Source organism: Glandiceps talaboti, unplaced genomic scaffold, assembly GCF_964340395.1.
Source record: "Glandiceps talaboti unplaced genomic scaffold, keGlaTala1.1 scaffold_39, whole genome shotgun sequence".
Classification (NCBI taxonomy): domain Eukaryota; kingdom Metazoa; phylum Hemichordata; class Enteropneusta; family Spengelidae; genus Glandiceps; species Glandiceps talaboti.
The window spans coordinates 61,656-74,959 of record NW_027554296.1 but is presented as its reverse complement, the minus strand read 5'-3'; the positions used below and the strand labels follow the sequence as shown (position 1 = coordinate 74,959).

General features: G+C 36.9%; 1 long non-coding RNA gene across 1 annotated transcript; it reads right to left on the bottom strand.

The window, feature by feature from the left end:
• Window positions 1-4,938: 4,938 nt before the first annotated feature.
• On the bottom strand, window positions 4,939-12,772 carry LOC144453293 (uncharacterized). The gene is made up of 3 exons (XR_013482409.1): window positions 12,639-12,772; window positions 10,411-10,552; window positions 4,939-5,371 (listed from the first exon to the last, which is right to left on the bottom strand). It is a non-coding gene; the product is annotated as an uncharacterized LOC144453293 (long non-coding RNA).
• Between the last annotated feature and the right edge of the window lie 532 nt (window positions 12,773-13,304).

Below are 13,304 nucleotides of genomic sequence, written 5' to 3'. Positions count from 1 at the left end.
TAAACAACACAGAGACCATTTGGAAAACAATGGAAAACCTGAACTAGACACTCACACATGAAAAAAATACAAGACAATAAAATAAAAAATCTACCAACCCAACTATTTTAACATTGAATGTAATCGGAACCACACAATTTTTTTTTATTTCGCCTTACATGTATTTCCATTCAGAATTTTTTTGTAATTTTCATTATGAACTCAAATGCATGTACATTTGTCCTCATGTGGCCTTGAAGTTTTCTCACCAATTCTTAGAAAGTTGTCATCATCACTTATAATATTGTGAACCTTGTATCCAACCAAATTATTTTCATACTTTGCCTTATTATTTTACCCTTGGAGTTGCTATGATGAATATGCTGTTTTATAGAGTTTAACTAATGTATTTTTAGTTGGGGTTATTTTCTGTTAAAAGTATGTTTGAGGGTTCAGTACGATTGAGTGAATGATTGTGTAGTCAGGCCTGACGCTGAGTAATTGTGATGTTATGATCGGGAAATATTCATTTATTGGCAATTCATCACACAACATTAAAGGTATACTATGTTAGATGTCTCTAAATTCTTTAAACGTCATTTATTTCTTTTCATATTTGTGTGCATTAATTCACAGTATTTGAATCATTTAGTTCCATTTGTCTCATTTCACATTGTCACATTAGAAGTACATGTGTTCTTTTCATCTTCCAATTCTGAATCATTTATTTGCAATTGTTCATTCCATGTGTGCTTTCATGTGTATGCTGAACTTCAAGTCAAATATATTTGTTCAATTTCGTTGGTCTTGTTTTTTACTGCTAATGGTTGAGGTGTTACTATTTACTTCCTAAGTTTTATTTCTTAACTTCAACCCCTCTAAATGAATAAGGTTACATTTGTTTGGTAGTTGATTTGAAGTGATTTCTTATCTCATCAAACGCGTTGCATCGCTAAAGGACCCACTTGGATATTTGTCACCTCTGCACATCAAGGCGAAAATGCTAATGCTGTGGTCTATTCGTAAGGTAATTAAAAGTTCAATGTACAGTTGAAGGTGACAAGTTCATTGCTAAAAGTTTCCAAACGATAAGATGTGGCTGTATAGTGTTAAAAGCACTTGAAAAGTCAAAGAACATTAATCTGATTGAACTTCCAGGTTTTTCTGAATGAGAATATACATTATTTAAAACATGTAACATCACATCCTTCTATACCCCTGTTCTTACGATAGGCAAACTGTAATGGGTCAATAAAATCAGAGACTATAACTATTAACTTATTTGTAAAACTACTCGTTCACAGACTTGCATAACGGCAGACGTCAACGCAACTGGTCTAAGATCGTTCATTGATGATATCACAGCTTTCTTTGGGACAGGAACAATATGAGAAGTTTTCCATGACATCGGAGCTAAGTCATGTTGAAAGCACAAATTGAATATGACAGACAGAATACGAGCAAGTTGATCAGCGCACAAGTTCAGAACACAGTGAGTAAAATTATCAGGCCCCGACGCTTTGTTTGGGAGCACACTGGAGCACCCGAAGCACCTCTTCCTTGTCGGTCGAGAGACGGTCGCCATCAGTGATATTTGAGGACGCTGCTCTCAGTTCATTCCTGATTGCTATGCTCGAAAGAGAAAACATAGCAATCAAACCTGTTATAGAATGCATTTAGTTCGTTTGCACGAGTTGTTGAATTGTCTCCTGTAGCATTGGTGTTTTGCTACCATCAGAGTAACCACTCATAAGTTTCAGTACATTCCATCTACAGCTGAATGAAACTACTACTTAGGGGTAGAACAGAAGTCTCTCTGTACAGCTCAGAGTAAAAATGGAGGTGTACAGTCGATTTCAGTGTGCAGGAAAACTGATGTAATAAAACATGACAAAAGTTACACTTGATCAATATATTGCTCAAAGTAATGTAGTTGGAAAGATTGTGATGAATTGGTTGATTTAATGTTGGTAGGGATAAGCTTATTGGGACCTACAATGAGTGAACATGATAGTCAAGATTTTGATGGTGATAAAATAGTATCACAGTATTGACTCATAGGACTAAAATAATAAGACAGACATTAAGAGAAATATATAGACAAACAAATTAATATTTTCAATGTTTAAAGTTTGTGGCTAATGACTTTTCCATTTGGCTGATTTGAAAATGAACAATGTTATTCTAATGGCTATGACGGTTTTGTTTTTTAAACCAACAGCTGCAGTGTTGACTGTCTTTAAAATGTGTTGTGACATATTGTGAGAGACCTTGTTAATTACTTTTCATCCGTGTCAGAGAATTAGATGTCATTCAATAAAATAAATATTGATGGTCAACACCCCTGGAAAATAACCCCAATCAATACAAGTACACTGGAAACTGATGGAAAACCCAGGGAAAACCTTGGAATTTTTTTTTTACTCCAAGTGTTTGAATCCTGCTTTCCTTACCTTCAGGGTTAATTATCAAAATCAAGCCAATTTCTGTCTATCACAGACACATTGTAGAATTGAAATAACGCCAATTTCTTTTAAAACATGTTTACAAGTAATATTGAAAAAAAAAGAACTATAGGCAAGCATCATTTTGGTGACAATAAGTCTGAAACTTATGTCGAGAAACAAGTGTATGTGTTTCAGTAGTAAGGCATCATTTTACATCGGCTAGCACACATTTAGGCAAAATGATGGAAATAGAAAAAACACACAAGATTGTCACAAATGATAGACCTTCAGAGTGTTTTGTTTGTTTATAACTTTAAAATCAGGGGTTGTCGGTTGTGCCGAGTGGTGAAACCACTTTCCTCTTACCACTGTGGTTGGGGTTCAAACCATTCGTTGTTTAGTTTGACTCTACTGAACAATGCAGGTTTCCCCGTGTACTCCGGTTCCCCTTGCATTATCAAACACTGAATCCATGAGGGATGACCCTCACTGGATTTCTTGGCAGATAAGTGTTTACTTAGAGAACTATCCAGTATAATTATTTTTATTATTATTTTTATTATGTACTTGAAATACATTCTCAGGTGTGTAAAAAGAAGTGCAATATGTCACATCTTGATAGGACAAACAATTTATTATACCAGAAGTGAAATTGAAAATTCTCTTGTCCATTGACAAGTGACCTTTGAAAAAAAAATTGAAGCCTGCAGGTGCAAAGCATAGTCCCAGGTGAACATTTTTGTTGCCCAACTTCAGTTTGAGCACTGTGTTGACATAAGAGATTATATAGTATTTAAAGCCTTATCACTTTGCTTAAAGGATACTATCTATAGTATTGTAATCAAGATTTGGACTGAGTTGTTAAATGGTGCTAATGCCAAGCAAAGTGATATTATCCTTAGGTAGGTGGATGAGAGTCACGCATGTATTGCTAATATTCATAGATATCTCCCTCCAGGTGTACACTTTTCACCACTCTCATGACTCCTTTCCTTTACTTCTTAGCCAAGGGAAAAGACAACATAACATAGCCGACTACCCAGTTTGTAAGGGCCACTCAGTATACATCTCGAGTACCAATATCTAATGTCACAATGTCTCACATTGATACTTTACCAACCAAATTTGATAATTGCATTACAATCTACTCTCCCTAGCTCCCATGTCTTTCAATGCAAAATACACTTTACCATCAATACCTCAAAACTATAACTCAGGAATATTGTCATAGCCGACACTTTTCCCGGATTTTGCATGTGCAAAAACGGCAACAATCTCTTGATGAGTAAAATTTGCATTCATTGATACATGGCTCTCATATATCGGGAGTTCATATATTCTTTTAATGCACTTTTAGCACAACTGAACTGATTATTTTTTCTTGAGTGCTTGGAAATATCCTGTGTCAACACACAATTTTGCCAGTATAAAGACTGCTACTTCCACTAATTCCTTTTGGCTCAGGTGTGTTACTTGTTGTCTGCTAAAGGGCCTCCATGCCTTTCATCTATTTATACATGGCACTCCTATGGACCTTTCATAATTTGTTATACAGTACTTATGGTGTGATGTACAAAGGCAGATAATTTCCACCCGAATGGTACTGTGTATTGCTCACATACCAAATCCCAGCACATTTGAAACCCAAAAGCTTTCTGTCGTGTGATATTTTAACATGGTCATACCAACTTTTGTCATCACATTTGAAGTGAAAAATCTCCTTGTTCTAGATATCTTGTAACTTCCACCCATTGATCTAATTTGAAGTCCTCCTATTTTATCCAGAGACTCAGGTATCTCATATCAATGCACATACATGGTTTAAAGGCATAACTAATAGTGGTGGTGGGTCCTTTCCAACTTTCCCTCACACTGATAGTGCTCCAGACTTTAATCTGTCTGATATAGTTGTAGAAATAAACTGGCCAAAGTCTTTACATCCAGGACTGTTTTGAAGTACTATAAGTGATGGGTATGAATGATTATAAGACTTGCTCTTAAAATTTCCCTTACAAGGAGTCACATAGTGAGATACCTATATTCCCTCTGATAGCCAGTCTATGATTTGTTTTTCACAACTATTGTCAACTTGTCCCACGTATGTACGTGATTATGTATTTTAACGGCTATTAAATCATTTTGGTTTCTTAATGTCATGTACCAGGGAGATATGTTGATTTTTTCCCTAGGCTACTGCTTCAACATCCGAGACGTAGAGTCATGCCTGGGTGCACCCTCAACAGACACCCAAGAGAAGGTTTCACATTACTGCACATTTATATTCCATTTCCCACATTGGAATATCGAACTGAAAGAAAATTTTAACACCCCTTTTAATTACATGTAGAAGGCACCCCAGACAGGATCCTACAAAAGGCAGGCTGTCATAAGGCAATGCCTTTTGGTGATCACACCCCTGTCTCAGAGTACTAATATCTTAACTTACAAGCTCACACTCAAATAGAGAACACATGAATGAAATTTATTCAAGGTTTAATTTTAATGACTCCATCTCACAGGGAATTTTTTCTTTACAATATCTGGCGAAGTTCCTAACAATACCACAAACATAACATTTCAAATATCTGGGTTTTACATCCACGTCTTCTCTGTAGTTTTTGGCCGGACAATATGGAGTATGATTAGTATAATGGGTAGGCCACTTCCCATGTTGAAGGAACTTAGACACTTTTGATGCAATTTCTTCCTCTTCTTTATTTCCCAACAACAGAATGATAAGGTGCCCTGCTTCTTGCCCAAAATCATTTGTCTCAAATATGGCCAGCACTGCTTAATCCATTCAGTATTTGTGTGGCCTTGTGTTCCATGTTGGTGTTTGTGCTAGCTCCATCACCTTTTGTAGAGCATTGTCCACAGATGTAGCGTTTGCCGTCTTTTTCTAATTCCTCTAATTTCTTTTGTAGTCCGTCCAACTGCAGCTGCACCTGCAACATATAAAGTACACTCTTAGTACATATTCTACAGTTCCAAACTGCTTCTCACTTTCCCTCACAGGGAAGTCTTTGTCCCTCATTGACTATAAAATGCCTTGACTCACATGGTACATAGTATTCTACAATTCACATCTAATTCTCACTTTCCCTCACAGGGAAGTCTTTGTCCCTCATTAGTCCCCGCGGACGAAGTCCGGAACGGGGACTTATGGATTGGGTTCTGTCTGTCCGTCCGTCCGCAGCTGTTTCTTGGAGATGCCTGGACCGATTTTTTTCAAACTTGGTACAGGAGCAACATACCATGGCATACATATGCACGTCAATTTGTTTTATGATACGATCCAATATGGCCGCCTAGCAACCATTTTGTTTGCGAATTTTTCCTGTCTAAAGCCATAACTCAGACATGCTTGAACAGATCTCATTTAAAGTTGGTATTAGGACAGTGTTCTATGACATACATGTGCATATCCATTTTCATTGTGATACGATCCAATATGGTTGCCTGGTAGCCATTTTGTTTGCGAATTTTCCATGTCCAAAGTCATAACTCAGACATGCTTGAACAGATCTCATTCAAAGTTGGTATTAGGACAGTGTTCTATGACATACATGTGTATATCCATTTTCGTCGTGATACGATCCAATATGGCTGCCTGCCAGCCATTTTGTTTGTGAATTTTCCATGTCCAAAGCCTAACTCAGACATGCTTAAACAGATCTCATTCAAAGTTGGTATTAGGACAGTGTTCTATGACATACATGTGCATATCCATTTTCGTTGTGATACGATCCAATATGGCTGCCTGGTAGCCATTTTGTTTGCGAATTTTCATGTCCAAAGGCATAGCTCAGACATGCTTGAACAGATCTCATTTAAAGTTGGTATTAGGACAGTGTTCTATGACATACATGTGCATATCCATTTTCGTCGTAATACGATCCCATATGGCTTTCTGGCAGCCATTTTGTTTGTGAATTTTCCATGTCCAAAGCCATAACTCAGACTCCATTTTCATCGTGATATGATCCCCCATACCCAACCAATCCTTTATTGTTGGAGGCATATTCCATGTCCAACAAGCACACACAACATATCTAAGTCTGTTTGTTTTAGGTTCACAAATGTTGTTGCGTGATCAGAGTAGTGATAATTCCTTAAAACCCAATTATAGCGAGGACTATGTCATTCTCAATGACTTGTTGACTGTAAAATGCCTTGACTCACATGGTACATATTATTCTACAATTCACATCCAATTCTCACTTTCCCTCACAGGGAAGTCTTTGTCCCTCATTGACTATAAAATGCCTTGACTCACATGGTACATAGTATTCTACAATTCACATCTAATTCTCACTTTCCCTCACAGGGAAGTCTTTGTCCGTCATGGACTATAAAATGCCTTGACTTGCGTTATACATCTTAATTTGATTTTAGGCACTTTAACGTCTACTCCGTTTTACTCTGAGACTCTTAAATTTATAATTACATACGTGCAAATACACATTATATATATTTTTTTCTTCTAGCCCCCCCCCCTCCCCCTCCCCCATTCAAAATCAATTGGACATCCACATCAGTGTTCTCTATATGAATACTACTACGCAGTAGTCAGTGTGCCACCAGACAGAGAAACTTGACCATGTAGTACACATGATGTTTATACTTCAGATCACCTCCCTGTACCCAAAGAGCTGTTCAGGAGTACTTATGCAGTGATGTGAGTTGATGTTAGCGAGCAACAGTCTGGGCCAACTTATTTTGGCAATTACACACAGATTTCATAAATGTGACAAATTTAAATACATCATCAAACAGCTTTGGCCTTTCATAATTTCAAAACATATGGATAAAAAATCATTGAACAATCTTATTTTGAACATGAGAAATTGCATGGAAGTATACATCTACTGCATGCATGTAAAGTAGAGTGAGTCAATCCATACTAGAAGTATGGTACTCAGACTAACACTGTAGATTGGAGTTGTGATTGTGAAGTTAGTTTGTAGCCAAATTACATTATTCTGTCAAAAACACGGACTAATGTGTACCCCATGCTGAAATATTTCCGTCATGCATCAACTATAAATTTTGTCATTTTCAAATTTGCGTTAGGATCAACCGATTGTCAACATTGGTTATTAGTATATTGTGTAGAAGACTATGACACACACCCAACAAATAAGTAATTGTTTAGCATAACTAAACTTCTTATGTTAAGTAATGCTATAAACATGGCAAAGTGTGCGTGCGTGTGTGTGTGTGTGTGTGTGTGTGTGTGAACAACTTAAAGTCAAACACCACTGATCCAATTGCCATGATATTTGATGGATATATTACGTTGGGTGTCTAGTTGGAAAATTTTTGAAATAAATATGATCTTACCATCGATTAGTGATTTAATGGGTCAAAAAGGTGATTTTTGGTCAGAAAATGTAGACTCAAAAAGTACTGTGCAGGTTGGGTTGAAATTTGATTGGAACATTCTCGCTGGTGTTCAGATTACGAATTTTTCATTACATGATAATATTACCAGTGGCTGTGATATGCAAATTAGGTACAGAAAATGTGTACTTTTGGTCAAAAACCTTTAATTCCAAAAGGACTAAACAGACTTAACAGACAAGTGTATAAACATTCCAAAAATGTAAAAAATGTAAAAACTACAGTTGTGCTACAACACATTGGCACTATTTTAGATATGCAAAATTAGGGTTAAAATAGAATTTTTTTAATATGGTGACTGTAATATAAATGTACAATATTTTATCAACTTTCTGTGTGAAATGTGTTCTATAGTGTGATACCACTAACTATTTTATTACACTGCTAAAATGAAACTGTACAGTGGAAGAGCTGAACAGCAGAACCACTTTTACACAGTCATGAAAAAAAAAAAAAAAGTGTTTCTATTCAGGCTGTTAGGTCACTTGTTCAAAGGTCTCATAGTTTACCAAGTTTCTGACGCTATGAGATGAATCAGTCAACTCATTCCTACTGTGATACTATTTCATGAAAATGTGGTCAAATTTTGTAACTTGTAAGGTCAGTGACAGCTTTTGATAATACCTTAATTAGATTAAACTTTCTTCACCTGGAATACTTTGTACTTATACTATTAAATTGTATTATTATATTAATATTATTATTATTTTTGTTATTATTCAAATTATTATTTGTTATTTTTTGTTGTAAATAAAGTTATTGTTATTATCACAACTGAACATCTCAGGTTCAATAATGTGTGTGTGTCTGTGTGTCTGTGTGTGTATCAGCAAACATCATCTTGTGGTGAAAAGGCTGTGCTAAATGTATAACTTTGGGTGACAAAAATAGTAGGGTGCCAAAAAACGTGTCACCTGACACAAAATCAACATGTACAATAACAGAAATACCATGCCCATACAAAATAATTAATGAAGGCAGTGTGTATATAAATGAATGAAAAATTGAAAGATAAGCTTAAATGCACTTGTTACACATGCAACAAATTTGATCTGACGATGAAACGTAACACTTAGATTCACGTCTTGGGTTCAAATCCCATTGGGAACAGGAGATACATATATTTCTCTGACACACTCAAACCCAGGTTGGGTGTCAATGGGTAGGCTGTATCACTCAGTTGTGTGTCACTCACAAGACCAGTGCGAATTTTGGTGACTCGGCCTGGAGTAACACCTTGAACAGTCGGAGACGTTTACTCACACAGAGCCTGTAGGTGCTATGTATGGGATAGCCTGTGGACTGACTGGGAGAGCCATGACAGTTCCACAGTGACATGATAGGAAAAGTGCAATATAGCCCTGTTATGTAGTCCCAAACAAGAATGGTTCACTTTAGAAATGATTGTGTATTTGTGTTTGATTATTTGTTTGTATGTATGTATGTATGTATGTATGTATATGTATGTATGTATGTATGTATGTATGTATGTATGTCTGTCTGTCTGTCTGTCTGTCTGTCTGTCTGTCTGTCTGTCTGTCTGTCTGTCTGTCTGTCTGTGTCTGTCTGTCTGTCTGTCTGTCTGTCTGTCTGTGTGTGTGTGTGTGTGTGTGTGTATGTATGTATGTATGTATGTATGTATGTATGTATGTATGTATGTATGAGTCTGCATGATTTAAGTGAGAGTCTAATTTCTCTAATATTAGACCTTGCTTTTTACTCGGACCATAACGAACATTTTTTATCGGATAACACTGTCTAAAATATAAGTTAAAGTCTAACAACTAATATTATACTGTATTATTGGGCATTGCTCATCAACCAGACCACCGCAATAGGTTTTTTTTATCAAACAATATTGTCTGAAATCTTGGAGGAGGCTCACAGAAAATAATAGTATTAGCATCTTTTATATGATAAATCACTGATCGCCCAGAAGCCCGAACTGTGGCCTACAGTATTACTATGCGATAATATCGTATAAAATATAACTTACAATCTAACATATAATTTTGAAATATAATGTTAGTCGTCTCCGATTCCCCGTGCACCCCCCCCCCCTTGACAGCAGTGTTTATCGAATAGTATGATCTGAAATCTAAGATTCAGTCTAAAATCTAATAATAGACTCTGATATATTGAAGTTTCTCAACATTGATGACAATACGACTTTCTCTTCATACATGGCAAACTTTTGACCTGCAATATCAACTCATAGATTATTTCCCAGTAATTCTTGATTCTGTTTGGTCAAGGTGATATCAGCTTTACGCAATCAAATCTTGACTCATCATGTGTTAGAATTTCAATTACTGGAGAGAGAGAGAGAGAGAGAGAGAGAGAGAGAGAGAGAGAGAGAGAGAGACAGACAGACAGACAGACAGACAGACAGACAGACAGACAGACAGACAGACAGACAGACAGACAGATAGAGGCACTTTGAAAGAATAGAAAGGAATCAACTAGTCCCTGGCAATGCATACAAACAATATAATATCACTGATACAAAACTTAATTAGTATTACAGCATTTGATACTTATACCAATACAATTTCTCAATCCAGCTGAGAAAGGTACATACGAATATGGATGGCGGCCTGAAGAATTCTTGGACAAGAATCTGTCAGGATCAAAGACTTCTGGATCTGAGCAGTAGGTGGGATCGCGATGTAAAGTAAATGGTGCCACTATTAGCATCACTTCCTTGGGTACATGATGACCAGCTGATGAGTAAATAAATGTATAAAAGGTATTAATAACCATACATACCTACAGTGTATGTGTTCTGGCATTCAGATTTGATACATAATGATTCAATGACATGATTTATTCCATGCATGATCCAAGTTGAACAAAAAATATGGAATATATACTCTGGTCATTCTATGTCATGACAGTGCACGTTTATGTCAAAACATCAAGTGTCTACATACTGTGTGTGAAATATGAGTCAAAATGTTCGAAATTGCCATTACTTTCCCTGATTTTTCTTTGATATTACTGGTGTTGGTGTAATTATATTATTTGCCAATATTTTTTTTTATTCAACTGAAAAATACTCATGACCTAAGGGTTGTCACTAGGAGTCTAACAACAACAACTTGTAGTGACAAAGGCCCCTAATTAGGTCACTCATTTTCCTTGGCTGAACATAAGAAAAATATTGGAGAATAACATCTAAGCATACATAAGGTGTTACTACCACACTAGAGTGTCCATAGAGTTTCAATTGAGTGGCATGATAATTACCTCCGTGTGAGCACAAATCAACATCACTGTTGGATGAAACAAGAAAGACTCAAATTCAAAACTGTTTAATTGTGTTCACACAGAATAATTTGTAACATTTTATGTACGTGCATGCTATCAGTGTCTGCATTTTGTTTGTGTTATTCATGACAAAAAATACTGAGTGAGATGTAAAAAATATTGTGGTGACTAATTGAAACTATAGTCACTCTGGTTTGGTAGTAATTGAAATGCTATAGTCACTCTGGTTTGGTAGTAATTGAAACTAGTCACTCTGGTTTGGTAGTAATTGAAACTCTACAGTCACTCTGGTTTGGTAGTAATTGATCTTTGTCCGAAGATCGCATTCAAGCGTGAAACTCTGAGTAACGGCTCCGTACCATAACTTGTGTATTTTGTGTGTGTGTATATATATATAAGTAATTCCTCGGGTTTGCGCCCTCACACGGGCAAGCGCCCAGGCCTTTCTTTTTTACAATGTCGACTTTTGGCAAAGTTACGGGAAACCGCCCCCCCCCCCCCCTCCTGGTATGTGACGAATGAAATTTTTGTTCTTCCCGTTCTTCCGCATTCATGCGCCTAAAAATTCATTCACAATCTGACCTTGCATTGTTTATTCATCGTTATTTTGACGTACCGCCAAAGATGTTTGCCCCCTTTGAGACACCGCCAGTGCTAATGTGTGTTGGGGCAATAATGAGACTGCATTGTAATGAGAGTTGAATGATTGACAAGCACGTAATTTATTCACGTAATTCTCTTGGGACTGTCGCAAAAGTAGTCGGTCTACTACAGAGGTCTACTTGGCAACAAGTTAGCGTTTGTATAATATTCATACCAATGATAAGGCAGTATGATACCTAAGCTAATAAATGATTGACAAGGTATACTTTTAATCAAAATTCATGTAACTCTCATGGGACAACAGCTGGGGGTTTCCCTCACAATAAATTTGAAGTTGTGCAGGCTACATACGAATGATAATACACCTTATAATGATTGATCCCCCCCCCCCTTTTTGCATAAATTTTTTTGGGATTTAGTTCAAAATAGGGGGGGGGGGGACAACTGAAGAATTTCATTTTTTAATCTATATTATTTTGGAGGATTTAGAAAATGACTGACTTGGCATGCATTGGTATATTTTGTAGTACATGTACATACAACGATGTGTAACTGTAAACATATTCCACGTGGGTGGACTCACATCAACATACGAAGCTTCAATTCTTCCTATGACGGTATGTCGTAATTCAATCTGCTATTTACATCACAGAAACATCAGTATTCTTTCTAGGAATGTAGCATTGCTAAAAATGTATATTTCCCTTCATAAGATGACTGTATACGGCGCATTCCAACCTCCAAGTGTGATCGCTGCGCTAGTCTTTTTACAAGTCGCCATGTTGTGAAATAATTAATGTAATTAGGTCACTACGTCATATATGACCAATAGGATCGCAGCTTACAAAAAAGTGAGTAATTTCACCCAATCACGTTGGGTATATGATACTGGCAGAGCTATTCACTGACCATGCATTGAATGTTGTCAACACTTACATGTAATTACGTCTTTATCGTCATGGGACTGGGGAGGTAGCTAAATGGTCCAAAATTGAACAGTTGCGGGGCAAAGTGCTAGATCTAGCACTTCGCCACTTTTTGACAAAGTGCTAGATCTAGCACTTCGTCAGTTTTCGCCGAAGTGCTAGATCTAGCACTTCGCCAGAAAACAACGAAGTGCGGGACTGTAAACAACGAAGCGCCTCCAACGGCTTGATATAACGTGGTCGATAAATGTCACATACATGCGCCATGTCAGTAGTCCGTGTACATGGTCGTGTGGCGCACGATCGACTCCAAAACTTATCTTTGGCCGATTGTAACAACGACACGATTTATCTGAAGTTTGTTAAATGTTTGCCGAGTAAAACGGCCGGTTGAAACTTCACGTTGCCGTACGTACGGTTGTGTCCCGGGGGTTGTGTGTTCTGTTACAAACATGCCTTGTCAATACCTTGGATGGACTTGCGCGATCACAGAAACAAGTGTTATTATTTTACCCCTTTCATATACAATTGGCTAAAACACGTCAATATCATCGATATTATCGACATTGTATTGTATTCTGATAGAAACATTCTGATATCATACATATCTCGGGAGTGCCTGTGGGCGGGACTGTACTTCAGAATCTGCAATCTACTCTGTAAACAAGGACTAGCC